This window comes from Tympanuchus pallidicinctus, unplaced genomic scaffold, assembly GCF_026119805.1.
Source record: "Tympanuchus pallidicinctus isolate F22 unplaced genomic scaffold, pur_lepc_1.0 scaffold1, whole genome shotgun sequence".
Classification (NCBI taxonomy): Eukaryota; Metazoa; Chordata; class Aves; order Galliformes; family Phasianidae; genus Tympanuchus; species Tympanuchus pallidicinctus.
In genome coordinates, this window is record NW_026294618.1 from 100,463,495 (window position 1) to 100,487,512 (window position 24,018).

At 42.2% G+C, this 24,018-nt stretch overlaps 1 protein-coding gene and 1 long non-coding RNA gene across 9 annotated transcripts in view; both read left to right on the forward strand.

The window, feature by feature from the left end:
* Positions 1-24,018, forward strand: part of FOXN2 (forkhead box N2) — a 96,843-nt gene that overhangs the window by 19,613 nt on the left and 53,212 nt on the right. The window lies entirely within an intron of this gene.
* On the forward strand, positions 1,683-13,771 carry LOC128080339 (uncharacterized). Its single transcript, XR_008206612.1, has 2 exons — positions 1,683-4,126; positions 11,892-13,771. It is a non-coding gene; the product is annotated as an uncharacterized LOC128080339 (long non-coding RNA).

A 24,018-nucleotide genomic window follows, 5' to 3' on the forward strand; every position in this document is an offset into this window, starting at 1 on the left:
ACTAATAGACTTGTTCTCAATAACTTTAATTCCTAGCCTGATTAGTTCCACAAATGGGGGCTTTTTTATTTCAGGAGTTTCATTTTTCCTCCATCAGTTATTATAGCTTCATGCTGATGTTCTGTAGGGCTTCCCCCAAGGGTATTGTGTTTCACCTGGTTTTCTCAGAAGGAGGAATATTTTTAGTACCTCAGAACTGTCTCTCCATAGTTCTGCTACACCTTTTCCCTTCAGTTGTTTTGAATTTGAAAGTAAGATGCCACTAGTAACACAGGAAGGCTGTAGTCAATGCCAGCCTGTTCTCAGTGCTGCCTACAGACTGATGCAAATTGGCATATTTAAAGCCTAGGCAGACAGCAGCTGTGTAATCCAGTGGCATTTCCTTCTAAAATGTTCTGCACAGAAGAGGAGCTTGAAAGGAACATGAAATGAAGTAACAGCTTAGAGATAAATCCAGTTCCAAAATAGGAAGCAACACTACACTAAGCAACAAATCTTTTTTTGCCTGTATCTGCAGAAAGAATAAGACACTCCTGACACACTAGCTCTGTTTCTGCCATCAGGTAGGTGCCTGCAGACCTGCTTCCCTTGTCACCTCTCTGACCACACTGCAAGGCCTTCCAGTCTATGCTCACAGTTTTTTGTTTCCCGTGGAAATTAGGACGCTTTTGAAGAACAAGAGTGGAAGGGATGCTGTGTACCTCATTTCAACCTATGTGGTTTTATGAGATGAGCAGAAAATACCGCCAACGAGATGCAGCCCATTTCTTCACCTTGCTAGGTTTCAGTTAGCCAGACAGCACCTGATTTGAAAAACAAGCTGAAAAAATCTCAAAGCACTAGATTCAAGCAGAAAAGTTTGTACAAAACTGGAGGGGAATAGATACTTAAAGCAGGTGCAAAAGCATGGACAGTTACATAGCAATGCAGTTGTGTGGCAATGCCTCCCATCACAGCCTGTCCCTCAGCTGTGGAGCAGGCAGAGTGAATCACAGTCACACAGAAACAGAACACTGCTGTCTGGTGGGTTTTCCTTCAGCCTACTTTTTGCAGTGTGCAGGAGTTCTCCATCCACTTGTGTGAAAAATTAAGCAGGGGAGGCAGGAAACCAGCAAGACCATGTTGGATGGAGCTCTGGGCAGCTTGATCTAGTGAGAGGTGACCCTGCTTATGGCAGGGACTGTAACTAAATGGTCTTTAAGGTCCTCACTAATCCAAACTATTCTGTGATTATGTGGTGCCTGCACCCTAGAAGTAGGTTGATTTCTGTGTGATTTCATTACTGAAATCCCAGCGGTTTGGGAACTTTTTCTTGGACTGCTTCCTTTTCAGTAACCTGTTTTTTAATTTTCCACTAAAATAATATTTTTGATCAAAAATGCAGTTTCTGCCACAGTAACATCTGTAGCACTATCACACACTGATCAGGAAAAGTCAGAAAATTGCTGTCTCTGTGGGTTGTAGTAGCAGAAATGCTGTCACAGCCTGAAGCAGTGATTGAGCATCTGGTGGGAAGACAGGGCCAACCCAGGGAAGCTCAGGTGTATGCAATGCGTCTGAGTGATCAAAGGTGTGCAGCCAGGATCCACCCCTTCCCAGACCTCATTTAAGGGTTGGCAGTGAAGTTGAGAATATCTTGCTTGAGATCCCTGTATGCCTGAGGCCTTTTGAAGGTAAGCAGCTTTTTTTCCTTTATTTTTGTGCCTATGGCTGCTGCAGTCTGGGACCTTGCTGCTCTGCTGTTATTGCCCCATTTTCCATTGCATTATAGTTGCCTAACCTAAGTTGCCTGCTCTTCAGTACGTTGGCCATTGAGGCTCAACTGCTTCCTTTTAAGGCCAGTGAGGAACTCTCCCCACCTCTGCTCCCTCAACAGAATGTCTTTCTGTCTGGGCTGAAGCAAGGAGCCTGCTGTGCCTGACACCTGGCAGTGATATTTGTGGAGTCCCACCTAGGAGGCAAGACCCTAGAGAAGATATAGAAATCTGAGCTGCAGCTCTCAAAGGACAAGGTTTCCCTGTGCAGCAAAATGTGATTTAACATTGAGTTGTCTCAAAATAAAAGGCTGGAGGGATTTTCTTTCCCACTTCCATTTTATATCACGCTGATACTCTTCTCTTTACCAGTATCTTTGGGCTTTTGGTTCCTCTAACAAGATACAGTCTGTTCTGCTTCTGGGAAAACTTGAGGAAATGAACTGCAAATGGAAAATATGTCCCCTCATTTCTTTCTCTTCTTCCCCCACACTCTTTCTTAAAAAGAAATGCTCCAAGCATTTATCTCCTTTTCTTTAAACCCAGGTTGCTTTTCTTATGCTTTCTCTAGTGATTTCGGCTATGCTTCTTGTTCAAAAAGAAATAAACCACTTCATATTTAAAAGCCACAAATTGCTGCTTCCATTTTGTCAGAAAGACTGGTCTCTGTCCAGGTTGAGAAATAACACTCAAATCTGCCAAGTTTTGTCAAACATTACCTTCCTTTAACAAGAAATATTGGCAGTTCTTGTATATAAGAGAAAGAAGCCATTTGAATGGTTTCTGTGAGGGGGGAGGTTCTGTGTTTTCTTGAGCATAGAGGAGGAAGAACGTGGAAAGACACTAAAAAATCAAACAAATACCCAAGCAAGGGCCAATTTTAGTCTATAATTGTTATTGTATTCTGCTAGTCTTAGTCATGTAGTCCAATCCTCATTGATTTCTGAAGGTTCCTCACAAAGTAAGCTAATGTTTAACGTAAGTATTACAGGATCTTGTCTTTCAGAAATGAGAGCCAGGAAGATTTACTAATTCAACTGCCTTATTCCTGACTGATCAGCCTGCTTGATTCAGGGTTACTTAACAGATTTTTTTTCAAGTGGAAGTGTTTGGAAAAGCATGATAATTACATTTGTATTCATTCTAATATGATGTGTTCCAACTCCCTCTTCATCGTGTCTTACAGAGAGTTATCTGGTAAAGGAATGACAAGCCTTTGTGAAAAGATTGCAAATTCTGACAGATTTCAGTTCTTGTATGTACTCATATTTCAAGTTGCATAGCAGTGCAAGATCAGACTGTGTGAAAGAAAATACTGCATACACTTCTTACTCTGGGCTATTTTTTAAGCTTATGTGATGCCAGACCCTGTCATTGCAGGGCAGCCAGTTCACTTGTGACCTCAACCTTTTCCTCCTAGTGCACCTCTATGCAGAAGAAAACCCACTGGTGAGTTGTGCTATGGTGCTATGCATCTCAGTAACACTGTGGAGTGATTGGCACTGAGCCTGTACCCTAGGGATAGATTCAGTCTCTGCCAAGAGGCAGTGTTGGAGAGAGGGTTACAGCTGTGATCTGAAGGGACCTGGAAAGTCTACTGATGTTTTCTTTCCCTGTGTCTTGCAGTGCCTAAAGCTGCTAATTGTTCACAACTTCTTCTGTTCATTAACCTATTCTCTCCTTTAAAATTCTGGTTTTTAAAATAGAAATCTCTATCGTCTTTCTGAAATGTTGATCACAAGGAGGTACTGTGGGTGGGAAGGCTTTTCCAGGGAGGTTACGCATGCCAGGCAGTCACTCTTGAATGGTTATTTGAGGTAGATCCTTTAAGGTTTTTGAGGTTACATGTAGTCTGATGTGCCAGTTGCACGATCTACCTCTTCAACATTGAAATATTAACATAAATGCATATTAAGGTACTGTGCATTAGCTCTTGAGCTGAAATAAGAGAGAGCGTTCTAGCAGAGGCAAGCAAATATAATTGGTTTATACTGGCTTGAGGATTTGGCCTGTTATTTCTTCTCAGTATGCTTGTTAGCAGAGCTACACGCTATGTAGTTAAGGTTTTTCCTAGAAAATGAGTGAGTAATTGTATGTTTAGGCTGTCTAGTGGTAACGCTGGGGAATCTTTTGCAGATACTCACACAGAGCTACTCATATGAGCCAGCCATTTGTCCTGGGCCTACCTATCTAGTACATCTTCCTTCTCTCAGCAATCTCATCCAAGCAGATACAGAAGAGCAGCTCGGGTGACCACAGGTACCCATGTGTCTGACTAGTGTGGCCTTGGAAGGAGGCCCTGGAGCAGCTGTCTGTGCTTCTGAGGCAGAATCCATGGGCAGCCACATCTCGTACCCAGCCTGCCTACAAAGGTGAAGTATAGAAGTAGGTCCAGTGCTTTCTGAAAAGCTCTGCTGTTGTTGCTCAGATGCAAAGTAATAGCAGTGCATGTGAAATAATGCCAATACTGATTTTATGGTACAATTTGAGCACAGTTTTCTCAGGCGTTATTTCCTCTCTACTAAGCGTGCTGTAGGTACATCTATGGGTATTCATATGTTGAGATAAAAATACAAGTAGTGCTTATCTTCCCCTTTTCTGCTGCTGCTGCTTCCAGTCAGTGCTTGTGGCTGACATGCCTGCATACACGCAGATGTATGCACACAGTATCTGATCCTGCCTCTTAATTATTTTTAGCCCAATTCCTGCTCTTCTGCTTTGTGCTGATGAATGGGAAGTTGTAGTAGTGCTGTGTCACTTCACTGGCTTCTCAAACGTAGGAATTATGGTAAAGTTGAGAACAAGTGAGATTGGATTCATAGTTCCACCTCCTCCTCTAATTAGCCAACCACAGTATCTGCAGAGACAAAGAGGGAGTGAGATTTCACCACGGCAGGAGTGGGGGAGGTTCTTTTTTGTCTGTTCTTTCTTGTCCGTCTGTTCACACTGAGACTGAACCCTTTCATGGTGTGTGCTTTATTTACAACTTCCCTGACTACGCTACGTCAAAGGTTTCCCTGACCTTGGCTTCATGATTATGCAGCAAAGCATTATAAATTATCTTGTCACCAGTATCTCCATTTAGGCAAGTATAATCACTTTCTTGTAAGAACCCAGGCTGGGTATGCAGAAACAAAAAGTCTACTGCATAATAATGAGAGCAGTGTGCTACTTGGGAAGAAAAAACCCCTCTGCCATATGGGAAACTACCACAAAGGGTGCTTGGAACCTGAATGCCATTAATCTGTGCAAAGTGTTTAGCAATCTTTGCTGAAGGTGGTAAAGTGTAAAATGTTATTTTAAGCTATACTGGGAAATGCAGCATAACCTGGCCTTTATTGAATAGAGCACTGAGTGTCTGCGCCTCGCTGCAGTGACGCTTGGCAGTGCTGCACTCACTGCTTGGCAGTGCTTCTGCAGGCTCCATATTGCAGGGAGCGGTCTTCACCCTACTGGCTCTGTGATCCATGTGACTCACAGTCTACTTCTACAGCCATGGTAATAAAGCATTTTATGCTAGTTCCTTGTGATGCATCAGGGGAGTGAGAAGGAGCAATTGTATTCTGCTAGATGCTAGAAAATCACATTATGTAGATTAGGAGTCAAATGGCTGTGTGTCTGCAGGTGTGTATGTGCACACAGATGCATACTGATTCCTTTGAGGATATATATCTTTCCTTGGTGCTGTGAACTGCAGGAGATGTGGAAGGGATTGGCTATGATAGTGATGATTGTGTCCAGTGAGCTAGAATCAATTTAAGAGGCAGCTTGTTTGCTAATGCCAAAGCTGCTTTCATGTTTGTTTCACCTCAGCTGAGAACTATACTTTCCCTTTCTGCATCTCGGAATGATGGAAAATGTCCCTCCCATAAAATGACTCTTCAGTTTGTCTCCAGATCAGCTCACGAGCATTTTCCATTTCTCTCTCCACAACCTTGAATGTAAAATCTTGAGCTTATGTATATATATACACAATATATATATATATAGAGCATACAAGGGGATCACAGTATCTGGTTCTTACTCCAAAGATTTCATGATTAGTCTTTAAGCACAGTACATTCTCCTCTCCCTCTCCATAGTAACAGGGGAACTGTTATTTTGGTTTATTTGTCAGGAATGTCGTTAGTATTCAGTGAATAAAATCAGAAAGCAGTATTTCACATAGAATAATTATGAATATGTATTTACTTGAATAAGCTGTTGATTTTGCATGAATTCTGCACGCTGTTTCTTAGGCAAATATGCTAATGATTAATGTGTGAAAATTTACTTTATTTTTGGGCTTGTCAGACTAACTAACACAGTGATCCAAATCCAGAAAATTATTTCTTTGTGCCTGAAGAGCTGTAGTAATTACAGGAATATTCCAGGGAAGCTTACTACTAATACATTAAACTCTTCTCACTTGGATTTGGTGACTTTGCTCCAATGTTTTTGAACAATTTTTATTTTGTAGTTGTCTTTTGGCATTGATATTCAACCAAGTTCTCATAGCTATGTTGTAGCTATATCAGCATACCAGTTTATTTAGGATCCTTTCATGTGGTCCCTGTGACAAACTCTGTGACCAACAATATGCAGAATGGTGTCAGCAGTGATGCTGGGTACCTGCTGGTGAAGTGGGCAGTTCCAGTGGGTGGCAGTGGTCTCAGCAGGCAATATGAAACAGCGGATGTCATTTATCTGAACTTTAACAAGGCTTTTGACACAATCTCCTGAAGTATCCTTGGAGCCGAGTTTGAAAGAGAAAGACTGAAGAGCAAGATAGGAAGGTTGATGGAAACTTGGCTGAGCTGCCAGCCCATGGAATAGCATGCAGCAGACCAAAGTTGAACTAGCAGCTAGGTACTAATGGTGCGCCTCGAGGGCTTCAGCTGGGTCTGATGCTATTTCATGTCTTCATTAAACCTGAGTAATGGAATGAGATGGACTTCCAGCAAGTTCACTGATGACACACAATAGAGTTAACAGTCAGTGCACTGAAAGGCTGTGCGCTTAATAGGGATCTCAACTGGCTGCAAAAGTTATTTGACTGAAATTTCGTTACGTTCAACAAAGGCGAATTCAAAGTCCTACACCTACTAAGGAAGAACGCTACAATAATGCAACAGCACAGGCTGGAAACATATGTGGGGGGACAATGTGCTGAACAAGAGCCAGCAGTGAGCCCCCGTGGCCAAGGTCAGCAGCATACTGGCTGTATTATCAGGAGCATAGCCAGAACCTCAAGGGAAGGGATTACTCCTGTTGCTCTGTACTAAGACTGCATCTGCAGGGCTGTGTTCAGTCTGGAGCTCCACACTAGTGTAGGCATGGACAAGCAAGTTCAGCAAGCGATGCTAGGATGGTCAGGTTGTTGGGGCATATGGTATACGAGGACAGATTAACAAAGCTGGGTTATTCATCCTGGAGAGAAGGTAATTAAGGGAGGATCTCTCTGTTCTCTGTAACTATGTAAGTGGTCACAGAAAAGGTACAGCCAGACTTTTCTGGAAGTGTACAACAGAAGGGCCGGGGGCAGTGGACACTGGTTGCAGTGAGATAAATGCTGTTAAGATACAAGAACTTCTACTTCTCTTTACAGTGAAGGTAATTGAGCACTAGAACAGGCTCTCAGACAGGTTGTGGGCTCTCCGTGCTTGGATATGTTCAATACCTACCTGGATAAGGCCCTGAGTAGCCTCATCTTAATTCAAAAAATTGACTCTATTTTGAGCAAGGCTTTGAACCAGAGACACAGGTGGTGTCTTACTTTATGGTGAGTTTATGGCTAACAGTAGGAGGGGATTTTGCACTTGGAAAACTACTCCTTTTATCTGTGTTTTGGATATCTTTCATGTAACAGTAAATTGCACCAGAAAAGCATCCAAAAAAATAAGTACTGAGCCTAGTTTGTATCGTGACAGTCTGGCTGTGAGTTCATAATTGTATCACTCTGAAACTGGCTGCTTCCATAGCTATAGATCTCTGTCTCTGAGCATTTGTCACCTGTAATGAAAGTCTGATACTTTAATCTACAAGTGTGGTGGATGCAGCCTCTGTCCTTCATTGGCATGGTACCACCAGATAGGCTGTGCAATCCTGTGGAGGTATGAATCATAGAACCACAAAATGACTTGGGTTGGAAGGGACCTCAGAGATCACTTAGTTCCATTCCTTTCCACTGGTAGGGTTGCCAAACACTAGATCAAGCACCAGCTCAGGCTGCCCAGTGCCCCATCCAGCCTGGCCTTGAGTACTTCCAGGGATGGAGCACCCACCACCGTGGGTCTCTGCCAGCATCTCACCACTTTCTCAGTGAAAAATTTCCTGGCACCTAAAAATAAAGACAATGAAAAAATACGACTTCCCCCAGCACAGCCATAAAAGAGCCGAATTTGCAACCTAAGTGTCTCCAACATTGCTTCAACATGGAGAAGTGTGTGAGAAATTCCAAGGGGATCTGAGTGAAGACCTCTCTGGATTTGAGTCAGTGTGCTGAGTCAAGTTGTGCTACTTATGTTAATGACAACGTTCACAAGCTTTGCCTTTGTTTTTTTTTGCTTTGTTTGTTTTTGAAAGGCTTCTTGCAAACTGAATTTAATGGTATTTCTGATGATGAACCAGGAATTAACATTTCGATTGGAATTTGTATATGGAGAAATATACTTTGCTTTTTGATTGGGAACTTCAGTAGCAGGGAATCTATTTTTCTAATTGTCTGCTGTGCCCAATGCGGTGCGTAGAGCAGACTTCTGATCTGTTCACTGCACTTCCTTAAAATCTCCAAAGATATTTTAACTTGATTGTATGGAAAATAACTGAGTAAGAAAAGTTTAAGTGTAGATGATAGCTACGTGATACAAGATTTTTCAGTGTTGCTCTGCTAATATAACTGATTGACTACAAGATGTGTTGCTTGCCATTTCCTGGAATAAAAAAATGAGCTGTTGAGTCTTAATGCTTTATTCCAATTATGGTTATAAAACACTGAATCAATTTGTTCTTTAAAAAAAAAAAAAAACCAAAAAAAAAAAAAACCCAAACCCCAACAAAACAGCACTTGCAATAGTGCTTGGAATTACACAGTTCAACAGAATTAATAATGATTCCAGATGGGTTGTATTTGGCACTAAGAAGTGTGTGAAAGGAAACATTTTGGGGAACTCAGTTTAAACCAGAAGTTTGAACAATTTATAAAAGTTCTTGAAAGATTTTTCACTAGTAAAAACACTCTTTCAGGCTTTGCACATTTGGAGCTAACAAAAGAAGTGACACACACTGAGTGAAAATCTTGGTGTTGGTGAAAAACACACATATGTTCACTAACTAAGAAATGGTTGAAGTAGTAAAATTAAAAGCCCTTGCAAAGTCAGATTCTCAGCACACTCCGTGTGCCTTATTTCCCTCTTAGTTAAATAGGAAAAATGTCAATTCCTTGCCTTTAAAGAGTACTGGAAGTAGGAAATCTTTTGTGATTGTGAAATAGATAGATGGTACTAGTACTTGTATCAATATATGGACAATAAGGGCGCCTTCTGTTTGGAATTGGAAGTTTTCCTTAGGTCTGTGAGACACAAGATGTTGGGCCAAAGCCATTGAGGCCTATGTCTGATAGTAATTTAGTATGTAACATTAGGCCAACTTGGGAATACTGGAAAAGGATGAAGGCACATTTATAAACTCTTATCCACGAGTAAATGTTATCTTACTCCACTGACTAATTGTCTCCTTTTCCAGTAGCATCCTTGTTATAACCACAGAGTATTTAGCAGACATTTAGCTCTCTTAAATGCAATTCAGCAACTAGAGTTAGGCAAAGAGCTAGCATCATGTGGTCAATCAGCTTCTTTACTGGTTACCAATGATTCATAGGTTATATTTACAGAGGAACAAGGAAACAGATTACACACACTTCATGTGTTAAATTAAATCAATTATTAATAGGCAGATGGGCATCTTACAGACTTGTACTCTATAATGAACTTGTGTGAATGGTAAATAGCAAAGCAGAATCTAATAGACTTCTCCAAACCACTTTGTTTGTTTGTTTAATCAATTATGGTTTTAGCCTTGTGTCGGTTAATGGAAATTACTGAATTTCTGCATCCTGCCTCCTCTTCTGTGATGTACAGCACATTCCTTGATTGAGACTTAAGGGAGGATGTCTTTTGCAGGGGAAGTAAAAATAACAGCACATGGCTTCTGTCTTGTGTTATACCCATTTGTAATCTGCAGGTTCGCTTCTTTTTTCCTACAAAGTCTGAAAGATCACCTGGCACTGTTAATTCCCAAATGCCCCAGGACATTCTCCTTGCAAAATTCCATCATTGTATTCCAAAAGTCTCTTTTCTTATCTACCACCTCGCATACTTCTCCCCATGTCACAGTCTGTCTTTGCACACCCAAGGCTGCCCGCTTGTTCATTATTTTTGGGCCCAAGCTGAGCAAGTCTGTTTGTGGAAGATAGTTGGACTGCATACCCAACTTCCTTCCTAGTGGTCCAGGTTCCTGGAGGCTCATTGATTTCAACGAATAAGTGGTATTCTTCTTTATTTACTTTAAAATGTTAACCAATGTTTCCACAGGGAAATTATTGGGTGCCAGTGCTTCCTAGAGCTGTCATGTGTTGATAGTTGCATGGCATTGTTGTGTGACATTATTCTTGTTACAATTTAAAAGCAGATGCAGCATGATTAGGAATTTCATTTATTAATTCTAATCATTGAAAATAACCAAGATTTAGCCTTTAGTGTTTCAAGACATGAAGAGTGGCTGGGGGAATCAGAGTTGTTTGATATGGAGGAGATGAGGGGAGACCTCACTACTCCTGATGACTATCTGAAAGGAGGTTTCAGAGAAGTGTGTGTCGGTCACTTTTCTCAGGTGGCAAGTGATAAAACACAAGGAAATTCTTTAGGTTGGTTGTTAGGGAGAATTTCTTCAGTTAAGGAAAGGTCAGACATTGAAATGGGCTTCCCAGAGAAGCAGCGCAGTTCCTATGGAAGTTCCTTTCTGAATTTTCCAGGCCTTCACTTCTTTCCCTATACCATTGCATGAACTTGGAAGAAAAGGTTGCATCCTACGTGTGAGGGTTTACTTTTAGTCTGCCTATACTGAGGCAGGTTCTGATGCTCTGCGCAGCCAACAGTGCTGTGCTTTTCAGGCTGTGCTTTCTCTCCTCATCTGCTTTGGGAGTTCTGGCCACAAACACCACTTTCCTTTCACCCTCTTCAAAAGATTTACAAGCTTACCTTGTTGTTTCTTAGGAAACCTTCTTGTCCTTTTCTGGGGTTTTGATATTTTGCAAGAAGGATTGGTATCAATTCTGACCGTACACCTTTCCTATTCCCTACCTTTTTCAGTGGTTTGCATGAATGGTATCATATTGTCCATATTTGGAATTTTTCCATTCATTTGTTATGTACAGATGAATCTGACTTCATAGTGTTTAAACCAAAACTCATTGAAGTGAATGGAAAAATTCCTAATTCCCTCAGTTACTGGGCCTCATAATCTTGGCTTTGGTTACTCTTGAAGCTCTGTGACTTTTCTGTAATTACTTAGAAGTTTACAAAGTTGGGGGAAAGTTTTTAGAAGTATGGCAAAAATGGAACATCACGGTTTCAAGTCAGAAAATCTGCTCTGCTCAGTAAAATAATACTAACAATTTGGAATTCATGTTGGGCTCAGGCAGGCAGACCAAAGCACCAACAACTCTGCCTAGAGGAAAGCCAAACCTCATCAACATTTCTTTACAAGGAAAATAGGTTTTGAAGCAATGTAAATAAAGACACTACCAAAGTGTGTGTTGGGGGGGAGAGGGGGGAATGAAATTGTTATTTTCTGGAAGGACCATCAAATGGTGAAGGGTTTTCTTTTTTTTTTTTCTTTTTTTTCCATTTAGGAAATGAAGAGGTCTGTGGAAAGAAAATTAAAATCTGTCAGATGCAAAGTGCAGTCTGGATAAGAAGAGAAATAACAAAATGAAAATTAACCCGTTCTTTTTTAGAATGGAACTGTGAATTATTTGATGTTTTAAAGATCTGATTTTCTGACAATGGATAAGTTTCAACAGAGGATTTTTAACCCATCTGTTTTTACATCCTTGTACAATGTAGCAGATACTAACACTAACATTTCTCTTATTAACAGAAACAACTTTGGATTCGACTGAAGCCCCTGCAGAAGTATGACCTTGCTGTTCTCCCTTGCTAAAAGATACAGCCTTCTGTCTCCTTGGCCAAGCCAAGATACCAGCAGAGACTTGAATCCCACAAGATCCTAGGGCAGGCTGGATTGCTTTTAGCTCACTAAAAGCTGTGTTACACTGTTATAACACAAGCTTCAGGTCTGTGTGCATAGTGTTATTTCATTTTTGGGCTATATCCTTTGTAACACCTTTCAGGCTTGAGGAAGAGGCTTTTAACTGTTTCCTGCTGGCTGGCGAAGGAAAGGACAATTCCCAGCCCTTTCCTTGGCTGTGGTCTCAATCAAATCCTGGCTGTTGCAACCAGGGCTCTGCAGATGTGGGAACCCCTAAAGGAGAGAATGTGGCTCTACTTCTAATGCAGATTGTAGGACATCAGATAACTATCTGGGCATGCAGGCACACAATGCTTGGATCAAAGGAAAAGCTGCAAACCAATTTGGATTGCTTTACTGATACCTTTTCTAGTTCTTAAAAATGCAAATTTTTAGTAGAACCAGAAGTATTTCTGATATGTCAGAACAGGCATTTGAATAAACTCACAAATTATATAACATAGTAGAAAGTGAAGCTCATTTCTGCTTTCCCTGTTGCCTAGGTGATTAACATGAGATAAATGCAGTACTTCCTATGTCTGTTCTTAAATCTTTAACACAAAGAGTTTTTTGACTTGGTGTTGCAAGACGTGAAGGTGTTTCAATAGCTAGGTTTCACAAGAGTTGGACTCTCCTCCCTTCCCATTCCTTGTGTCACATTTCTGCTCTAGAGGTCACCTTGTAGGTGCTATTCAGTGCCCTCCAGACCCCTCATAGGCTGGGAGCTGGAGTGGCTGAGTTCAGTGGTGTGTGTGCTTATGCATAAAGCTCACACTAGTTAAAAATACCAAGTAATATATAATTATCTGTAGTGCCATTAACACTCTGTAAGCATTAGAGCAGCAAAAGGTGGTTGGCCATGAGAAAAAACAGATTGCTGGGCTAGAAATCAGGATACCAACTGCTGCCTCTGGCTTTGGCACCAACTGGTGTAACCCTGAGCTAGTCAACTCATTTCAATTCCTCCCTTTGTTTTTCCTCTGTCATGTCTATTTAAATAGAATGTCCTTTGCGGCAGGGATTGTCTCTCCCTGTGTGTTTGTACAGTGCGTGACACAGCAGGCCCCAAGCTCCACTGATGGCTCCAGAACACAGAACCTTTATGAGAAGAGACTTCTGCTGCAGAAATCTGCATATACAGTGGCTTCAGAAACCTCAGTTCTGTTGCCTCTTTTCTCCTTCCTGAAGATCTTAGGCTGTTTTTAAGAGAGCCTCAGCTAGAGGCTGCTGAATGCTGGTGCCCTTATTTGACAGATCAGGAAAGAGAAATACAGAAACATGGTGTGGATTTCTCCAGCTCATACAGGAGAGAGGCATTCTTTTCCTCTCTCCCCAGATTCAGTGCTATGAGGAGACAAGACATTAAATAATAAATACACACATAATCCACGTACACCTTCCAGCTTTTACCTCCTGCTTCCTCTCCTTCACAGGCCCACAGAAACCACATCTGCATGCTCTTCTTTTAGTTCTCCTCTTTCCTCCCCTCCTCAGCTGACCTCTGGAAGCACTTTAGGGATTACCTGAGTAGCTCAGAGCAACAAAGCAAGATCTCTGCTTTTCAGAGGCAGCTGCTGAATATGCCTGTAATGCCTAATCCAGCCTGAGGCTGTAGATGCCTGCCTCCACCTACCCCTGTTTACTGTCAGAATGAGGCATTTGCTGTGAGACTGTGAACATCCACACATTGACAGTAATCAAATGTTGTTGTTGTTACTGCATGTTTCTATCTGGGAAGCCAAAAAGAATATTTTCACCCTTCATTTCACTTTGCAACATCACAGTGGAGGAATCAGATCAGAGCACTGTTTCTCGTAAGGGCTGAACTGGGATGAGGGATTGCTGTGTCATTTGTCAGGCACCAGCAGAATTTGGAGGCACAGTCAGAGCGGTCCATTGCCTCGGCGCTAACCAGGAGGAGAAACGATCCTTCCCACCGTGTGGCAGCACAGAGGGCTGGCTGCCTTTTGCATTTAGAATTGTAGAACCATTAAGGTTGGAAAAGGCCACTAAGCCCACCTGGTGCAACCATCAACGCAAGTTTGCACACTGTGAATTTGGAGCTGCCTCAAAAAGGAAGCTTAGGGGAAAAAAAATATATAATTACTCTTATTTTTGCTTTAAAAGAGATTGTTTCCGACGTGTTCGCTGGGCTGCTGTCAGTGCAGCGCTGTGCCTGCGTTGTGCAGGGCGAGCAGCCCCGGCTGTTGGCCGGGCTCGCAGGGCCACCTAGCGGGGTGGGCAGGAGGAGCCGGGTCGCTGCTGTACCTCCCGAGTTGCTCGGCCTCGTTGAGGCTGCTGGTGGCCTCAGGGACTAGCAGGCGGTTTGGGAAAGTGTGCAGCCAAACCTCTATCCAAGAGAAAAAAAGACTGTGACTTGAGAAGGGCATCAAACAGCACTGTCCAAACTGCTGTAAACTGGAAAGTCTCCCAGCCTGGCTTCTGTGTGATTTACTCTCTGAAGCCCGGTACAGACACATTAAACACCTACGGTGGCTCTATGTAGGAGCTGAATCAGCGGTGGTGTGATTCATCCTTCATTGCCATCGTGGATTTCATGGGTCACGACGTTGGGTCATCATGTTGTGATGCAGCCACCTACAAAATGCCATTTACCTCTGCACTGGTTAGACAGAAAAAGCAATAGGAACTCAAGAAGACTCAAGCAGGGCTGGGCCTAGAGGTCCCTGCTGCCTCCTCATCCTATGTGCCTTTGCTGGCCCTGTCTCTCAAGATCGCCTCCTTGATTGCACTCCCTTGATGGAGGCTTTCATGGGGAAAGGTTGTTACCTGATTCCTTTGTTTCCATCACAGGTCTAACACTTTCCTGGCCTCTTCCCAAGCACCTGCCTGGGAGGGCCTGTATGTGGATGCTACATTTCAGATTGATGGCATTCTGAAACCCTCCAGCCCATGCCTGAAATAGAGGCATCACGTATGAGCAGTCCCGAGTGGTGAAAAGCCAAGTCCTTTCATAAGTGTGTGCTTTTTTTTTTTTCCTCTTAGGTTGAATACTTTTCCTTTGCAAACTGCAAAATCCAGATCTGGGAAGGAACATCCTCCTGCCCCTGCTCTGGGGATATAGACCCTGAAGATATTCTTACACATGAAAAATTAACATGAACTGAAGCTTCTGAATCAGAAGCAGATTACCTAAATAGAGAGAAGCAGTTATGCTGTGGACATTCTGAAATCCTCTTCTTCTGAACTAATTATGTGCTAGCAGTAAAACTGACACAGTTACGGTTATTAAGTCCTTTTCTTATTTTTACTTTTTACCAGAAACGTAGAAATTCTCTCTTAGGCCTAGTAGGCGCTTGTATCATTTCTGTCCGTGTGCTATATTAAGGAGCATCTTCATCATCAGCAAATATTTCTGTTGTGCTGAAACTGCACACTAAGTTAAACTCAAAAGTGCAGGGCATTTATCCCCTCTGGGCTTTCAACATAAATTTAGTGGCTTATTCTTCATCAATTCTGCATTCTGAATACCGATGACTGGAAGAAACACTAGGCAATACGCTTAATGTAATTTTTGGTGCCAGTAACCTGTATTCATACATATAAGCTAGCAAAACACAGTTTATACAAAATTATGATTATGAGTGTGTATACAAATAGATGAAAAAAACTCTCAAGGAGTTTCTGCAAATGACTTAATGTCAAGCTGGAAGTAAATGTCAAGTGAGCATCCCGAGCAGATGTGTGGAGATCTTCAGGTCTGGTGTTCGTCAATATTGTTATTAGCGATTTGGAGGATAAATACAGAGTACACTTGTGAAATCTTCTCAGTCTGGCAGGTGGGATCATAACGCAAAATGATAAATTGAAGAGATGGTCTCAGATCAACAAGGTGAAGTTCACTAATGATAAGTGTGAAGCACCATACTGCAGAAGGAGATATCAAACGCATAAATACAAAATGGGAAATAATCAGCTCAGCATCAATATGATAAAATTATCTCGTGTGTGTAGCAGTTCATAAATTAAGTATGACTCAACAATGTGATTATGCTGCAAAAATTGCTAATTCCTTATGGAGTTCTGCTAACAGAAATGTTGTGTGTGGAGCACAAGGGATTGTGTAGGCATCAGGCTGAATGCCCACAGTTCATTAACTGCAATCTGGGCACCAAAGTAGATCATACACCCCATTACCGTCCAGACCTTTCCTTTTCCCCCTCTCCAGGCTGACTTCTGAGGTACAGACATTTTTGCTAGCTTTCCCCATAAAGGATCCTCAGCCTTTTCTTCCCTTCAGAAACCAGTGCCCTGTTCCTGCTCTCCCACATGGTTCTTTCTCACAGAAATGAACAGTCAGTGATCCCAGCAGAGGAGGTCTCCATAGGGATCCCGTAAACACATAGAATCCCATTCAGGTAGCCTGCACTGCTCAGACAAAGCTATAAGGGACTCTTGCAATAGGATGTGCTTCTGCAGAGTATCACAGAAACTCGGTATGAATGCAGCTAAGCTCAAAGGGGAAGTAAAAGCTTCAGAGAAAATACAGAGATAATCCCCTGGGAACTACCACTGTCCCACGCAAAAGAAGGAACTGGTGGAAAATGATTGCATTTTATTGTCTCATTTTTATAGTGAATTCTTTGTTGTTTTGGTTTTTTTCTTGTATCATTCAGGATCTCATACATAGTACTATGTCCTGTTGGATGTCGGTCAGGCAGGTCCAGGTGTCACACCATGTATGAGCAAGCAATTTGCCAAGATTACAAATCCCTCTTTCATGATTTCTGTGGGTCATCCAGTGTTAATAAAAATAAACACATCCTATTTTTTAGAAATCACAAACCCATCACCTGTAAATTTGGGCTCTGGGTCGGCTGTGTCCTAAAGCATCTCCTGAGGCCTACCGCTAGATGGCAAACTTTAATTTTTAATTCCTGAATTTCCTTGCCCAGGGCTGTGCTCAGGCCAGGGCCGGTGGCTCTGGGGCTGTAAGCTCCTACACAGCCTCTCCTTCCCCACCGCATGCCCTGTGGTGTCACTACCACCTTTTCAGCCAAGCAAACTCTTCTGGAACCAACATTTGCCTGGAGGGTGCCCTGCTAGCACAGACAGCAAGACCCCAAGTTGGTTTCCCAGGTCCATTATGGCTGCAAGCCCATAAAAACAGCAGTTCTGCAGCTTTTCTCCATCTGGGGATTGCTGGTGGTTGTACGGGGCAAGGACATGGGTGAGAAAGGCCCTGGGGAGGAAAGCTCTGCGTGCTGGGCCCTGCAGGCTGCAGGATAACCCTGCTTTCCTTCCTTCCTTCCGCCCTCTCCTCCCCTCTGGGTGCACCAAGAAGTGTTTACAAGGCTCAGAGCATTTAGTAGGGTGGGAAGAAGGCCTTTCTGTCCCTGATGATTATCTTGGAAAGCACTGAGGTAAGTTAAGAAAGCAATTCTAATGAATGTGATATTCTCCAAGGAAATAGGCACAAACTAGAGTGGTGCCAGCAAAGCCACTCACCTCAGCTCTCACTGTTGCCTGCTGGGTTGAGAGGAGTGCTGTTAACGTGAAGTCTTAAGCATATTTTAAGAAGCTCTAATAATACTGCCTAAATCAATCCTCATTTTCTTATGGATTTATGAAATGGTTCGTCTTCCCCATTAGCCATGTATGTTGCATTATTGTATGCAGTAAATTTATTTCCCCATGAGCATAACAAGGAAACCTGGCCCCAGGTCTGAGGTATATGCTGCCCTGTACGAAACAGAATAGTAGGTTGTGTTTCCTTGGTATTGGCCAAGGGCTAGACTTAGGTGGGATTGTGATATGCTTCAGGGAGAAAAATCACATTTTCTCCAAAAATATACTCAACTATTCCATGTCTTGTTACCATGAAATATATTCTTCATCACAGCAGATGCCACAACTTTGTAGCAAAGCAGCTAGCACAGCAACCTCTGCAAATCCACTCCGGGTTTTCTTTGCATCTTCTTGCAATTCTCATTCATGATGGTCCTTTTAGATTTTTTGAAATCCTTATATATTAAGTTGTTCCTAGCGCTTTTCCTCTGCACGCTAAATCTCTCTCAGACTTTGGTGTTTCTTGCAAAACAGTCCCTGCTTTTACTGATGTGCTGTCTTTTAAATTATATGGAAAGAATGCTGTAAGGGAAGGTGAATCCTTCATCTTCAAGTACTTCTATGTTTTAACTCTTTTGCACCTGTCTAGTCCTACATCCAGCATCATTAGCTAAAAGCAATCTCAGAGAGACTCCTTCCAGCTGCCAAGGAGATTCCTCACCAGTCTCCTGAACCTCCTTTTTGAAGCCCAAGCTCTCCAGTGGGCAAGGATCTCCCCCGGCTTCACATCACCTGAATTCAGACAAACCTCCCAAAACAAGTCTTTGCCAACAAAAGCAGTATTTTCCAGGCAAGATTTAGGTGCTGCAGAAAGGTGAGTTCAGGATACCCTGGGGTTGAATAAAGGGCTTTGGCCTGTCTCTTGGGGAAGCTCTTTTCCTAAGACATGGGCTGGTACAGTACATTCAGAAGGAGGTACCTACTTCCTATTTGTTTTCTATGGGACTGGCAGTTCCTCCAACTATTTCTGCAAAGGGCTGCCCAAATTCATGTCTCTCAAGATTTGATCTAAATATATTGTTTACCAACAATAAGTAAACTAAGCCCAGATCTTCATTCTTCTTCTCCCCATCTTGGGAAGCATAAGCTCTGTACTATTTCCACTCTGTACTGTTTTCCCTCTGCCATTTTGTCAGAACTGGGCAGAGACATGTGACTTGAATGCTTTTTTCAGTGATGCTCTCACCGAGGTAAAAATTTAGTTCTAAATAACACAACCAGAGCTAATGCAAATAATGAAGTATATTCCAGTCTTGTTCCTCTGGTAGACTCCTGCATCAGTGTTTTTCAGTAACAAGAATCATGAAGAGAAAAAAATTTGGGATCAAACAACAAATAAGTAATACTTTACTATTTATTGCTCTCTACAGATACAAGCTAAAATCTGAAAAGAAGAATTTGGTATCAGAATGTATATTTATTTTTGATGGAAGGACTAGCTTTGGAAAGAGTCAGCTGTATATTCCTTGTTTTCTGCATAAGAAAAACATCATATGATTGCACAAGGGTATTCCTTTTGTTTGTTGTAATGGGCTCTCATTCAGTGCACTTACCTGTAGTCAGGATGAGCACAAAGGAGACACTCCAGCTATAAGCTGTACCCAGACCTGTAGCAACCTGATGTGCCTGGGACACACAATGCCCATACACTTTAACAGTGGGATAAAAAAGTCATTTGGGACTTCTCTAACATCGAGAAAGGATACACTGTGTGGGTGAGGGAAGTCTTGTCTAAGGGCTGATGAGCATTCCCTCCCGGTAAGGATCTTACCCTGTGACTCTGAGCAGTTAGGTACCAGGAAGGTGGAAACCATTCAGGCCATCTTCTTACATATGAGGAAGGAAAAAGGACCAAAAGCCACTTCTGAATATGTCCAAGATAATTATAGTCACCTTCTGTTGAGGGAGAAGGCAGCTGCAACATAATCTGTCCGTTAGGCACTGCTACCTTGAAGAATGCAAGGTGGATCTCGAGCAGTGAAAAGGTATCCAGGGAAGGACTGGGCATACCATTTAAATATCTGGATGGCTGACAGCTTATTCATTATTGCTAGAAGAGGCGAGTTGTGAAGGACATAGAGCTCATAGGGCTGGCCATAGTGCCCAGAGCAGCTACTGCGGAAAGACACCACTGTTTCCAGGTGAGGCCAAACTTAGCAGCTGCTCACTGAACATGGAGTAAGGAAGTGCTGAAAACAAGACTCCCAACTTGACCTCCATAAGCATTCTAATTCACTGCTATCAACTTGTGTGTACCTGGGGCCATTGGCAGCACTGAGGAGAATAATCCATTGAACCTCGAGGTAAGGCTGTCCTGATTTTTCATTGCTTAGCTATCTGCTATGGTTGACTTCAGCAGATATCATTTAGTGATGTTTAATGGAACATATGCAATTGTAGCTTGACAGAAGTTTTGAGTTCAAAATGATACTGTTTATTCTTTTGTCTCAGGTTGGTAGATGTGAACATGCCTGTTGCCCTACATGTTGTGCAAACAAATACCTTGGGTAATATAAAACCAGACATTAAAATAATGAATGAGTACTGAATGGAGAAAACCGTGTGACTTTTTCAGTCCTTTTTTGTCCCTACTCAGAACAAAGCTGTATTTTAAGATTGCAAGACTTTCCATGAAAATGATTTCATTTTTCCCTGCGTTCTCCTCCAGACATCCTAGAGATATTTCAATTTTCCTTAGTTATTTAGTGTCAGATTGCAATTTGCAGTTGGTGCAAAAATAAAAAAATCAGAAGAGTAATATCAGTAATTGTTTTTCAGCGTGCTGTGTTAACATTCCAGCTGCTCCCTTTTGTGCAGCTCGGTAGTAAATAATAGGATGTTTGGATGAAGATCTGCGTGTATGAAAACTATTAGTTGCTGATGCAAATGGTGCAAAGAATTCAGACTTAGTTGGAAAGGCCATAAAAATCGTTTATTATGTACTTTCAGCTTCATATCTCTCCATCAGGAGTCTGTGATAAATGCAGCATACTGAATTGTTTTCCCATGTCTTGCGCTAAATAGAATGTACTACTTTTACAAAACAATTTCTTTTCAAATAACACTGTTAATTTTTTCCCCAGTTCCTAGCCATATGTATGGACCTGGGAAGGTCTGGTTTTGATCTCAGACCGCTATAAACCAGGAGTTAATCCGTGGAATTGGTTGTGTGACAATGTGAGGAAATGATTGTGAGATCAGAGTAAAAGCTTCTGTTTCTAGGAAGGCTCGTTACGCAGGGTATAGCTAGCTGTTTTCCTGGAGAGATGCCTTGGAGCCTTTCACATACTTATTTTGATAATTTTTTTAAAAGATACACTGAAGGGAAAAAAGAAGTCGAGAAAAAAAGATGTTTCTAATTCTAGTTGTCTCAAGCAGCATCTTAAGGTTGAGTACAATACAAACCATACATAAATAGTAGAAAACAGTCCGCATCTTGTTGCCATGACAATGCCCTACTTATAGCACATTAAGCTGATTCATGTCTTTTCTCACCTCACTGTTAATAAATTATGGTGGCTGATGAGAATTAAGCCAGCTGGAAGAGCTAGTGAGTGTAAGCAGCAAATTAATTTGTCACTTAACCGTGCTGTCCTTTAGTGGAATTACCCTCTATGTAGCAAATAATATCTTCCTACATGTGAAATGGTAGGAATAGGTTGAAATAGCTAATCTTTGTTCTCTTGGTAATATTGGTGCATCATAGCTCATCCCTGCACCGGCAAGAATGGGCACAATTCCTGCACCCACTGTAGGGAGGAACACCAGCTTGGATTGATGGGGGGGCAGAGTGTTGAATAATCTCTTCCACCACGCCAGTGCAGATTACAGGAATAAGTCTTTAAAAAAACCAGTTCCTCGAATTTGGTTCAGTTTTGTCCTTTAAAGCGTAGAGCTTTTGGCCCACAGCTGCTAAGGCTTGTCACCCACGATCCAGCCTTTTTGTTACACTGATGCACCATGCCTACTTGTGCAGAGTTACATCACTAATGAGCTGGTGTGTGAATAGCGTTTATGCAGGTCACAGTGCAAGAGTTTGGGTGAAATTGGGCATTGGTCAATGGTGATCAGAATGTAGGCTTCTGAATTCAACAATGGTAATGGTAGAGCTGAATAAGCACCGTATTGCTCATAATAGCAGCCTTTAGCAGGAACTAGCCATACTTCTTTCAAACCTTTGCCTCTGTGCTCACTTGAAGTCAATAAACTCTAACAGCTGGAGCTGGGGCTGTGTATTGGAGGGCTGTCTGAGCCACAAGTGTAGGGGCCTTGAAAAATAGAAAACGCTGGCTCTCGTGACCTGAATTTTGAGAGACACAAACTGAATTCTAATTATAAATACTCTGTGGTCTTCAGGTTCAAGTGCAGGAGTTCCATTGCTTCCCCTACATTTTTTTGCTGCTGGCTGTTTGCATTGTTCTTCAATAGTTTCAGTCTTCTCAGCTGTAAATGAATCAAATGCAAATTTTCTTTGGCCTTGTGCTTTGGCTTGAGTTAGCTGAAGAAACATCACCTGAGCACCGTCAGCTGAGAAAGCCAGATTAAATAACAACTCAGAACAGTTTGGCTAAGTTAAGCCTTCTTCCTTTTGATTCCTAATTTCACCCATTTCTCTCGTGACAGGCTGGAATCTTCCCAGCTATCAAAATGCTGTTGAAATAAATTCCCCATGTTTGAATTTTGTCAGAAAAGTCTCCAACAGGCAGTGTTGTTCCAGTGTTAAGGAGCAGCTTTCTAACAATTCTAATTGCATTGGAAATGTCTGCAAAGACAGCTTATTACTGGATAGTGCAGTGAATCTGAACGAGATCTGCGCGTCCAGCCCTAACAGCAACTCAACAGATCCTTGATGTCCCTTTGTTATGAGAGCTGCAACACCCATTCTCCTTCTCCTTCTCATTACAGAAAGTATTAACACCTATAAACACAGCTAGAGGCTACAGCTGCATGATTTTTTTCATCAGGTACATATAATAAAAATAAATATAATAATAAAAAATTACTGTGGGGCTTGAAACTCTTAAGAGCAAGTAGCTCCTAAGAAACTTGACATTGTTCTGCTACACTAAAGACAGCAAGGAGGAACTGAGTAAAGCCCTCAGTGTCATGGCTACCTTTTAGCACACTGTCAAATGCAAAGAACCATGCCCTCCCCTTTCCTAGCCATTTTCTCTCCCTTCTAGTTCTGCACTCATCCTTCGTAAGATCCAGCCAAGAGGATGCCAAACATACTTGTGTCTGGTGTCCCTCTCCACTGTGTTAACTCATACTAGGAGAGAAAAAGGCAAAGTGCTGCAGCCCTGGGTTTTCTCAATGAAATGAGAAAAATGAGAAGCAGAATCTCCCTCGCCTTGTATGTGCTTATACGTATGTGCAAATGGAGACGTGACTAAAGGTTGCTAAATCATTTTGGTTTTCATACAAACACTTCTGAATAGACTGCCTAAGAGGCCTTTGGAGAAGATCCACTGGATTTGAGAAATGAATTCCCAAAAAAATAAGTATTTTTCATCATCACGTAATAACTCTGCTTTTCTGTGGGTAGGGACATAGGCAGTTTGCTATTGCACAGCACAGCTGGAGAGCCAGAGAGTGCAGCTGTGGTGCTCTATAGAGCTGACAGCACGATGAGGACAGATCCTGATGGCATCAATAGGCTCAGCCTCTTAGTGTCTAGACATTCTTACCCATCCTTTCACAGCAGGAAAATAGCCTAAATGATGATACGGATTTAGCAATTCAAGAGTGTGTCTATGCAACTCATCCAAAGGCTTTTGTGCCATGAGGAAGACACGTACACACAGTGGGAACTCTTGCTTTTTTCCTGTGTGCTTTACTAAGCTCTGTGGTTCTCAGTTTCTATACCCTGCTTTTACCCCTCCCTCTCCTGTTTTGCCCTATGTATTGATGTGAGGTGCTATCGGACATGAAGCTAGTACCCAAATCTCACAGAACACAAATGAGTGATGCCTCCTTTCCCTCACTGTCATCATCTACCCTATTCTGCCAGAGCATCAGCTGCTGCAAATTGGCTTAAGGTCACTTTCCTCCAGTGCAGATGAGCAAAATTATATCAGTTGATTGACCTTCAGTGCAGCTTGGTGTGATGGAGATTTAGGGGTTTCAGGAGTTGGAGTGTGTAGCAGAAATGCTACAGCTGAAGTAGCAGAAGTGCCACAGCTGAGCCATGTGATTGAGTGATTGGTGGGAAGACAGGTCCAACTCAGGGAATCAAACCAGGGGAGCTCAGTGCACCTGAGTGACCAGAAGCGGAGCAGCCAGGATCCAGCCCTTCCCAAACCTCATTTAAGGGTTGGCAGGGGAGGCAAGGGGATTTTGCTGGAGAGCCTTGCATGCCTGAGGCCTTCAAAGGGTAAGTAGCATCTTT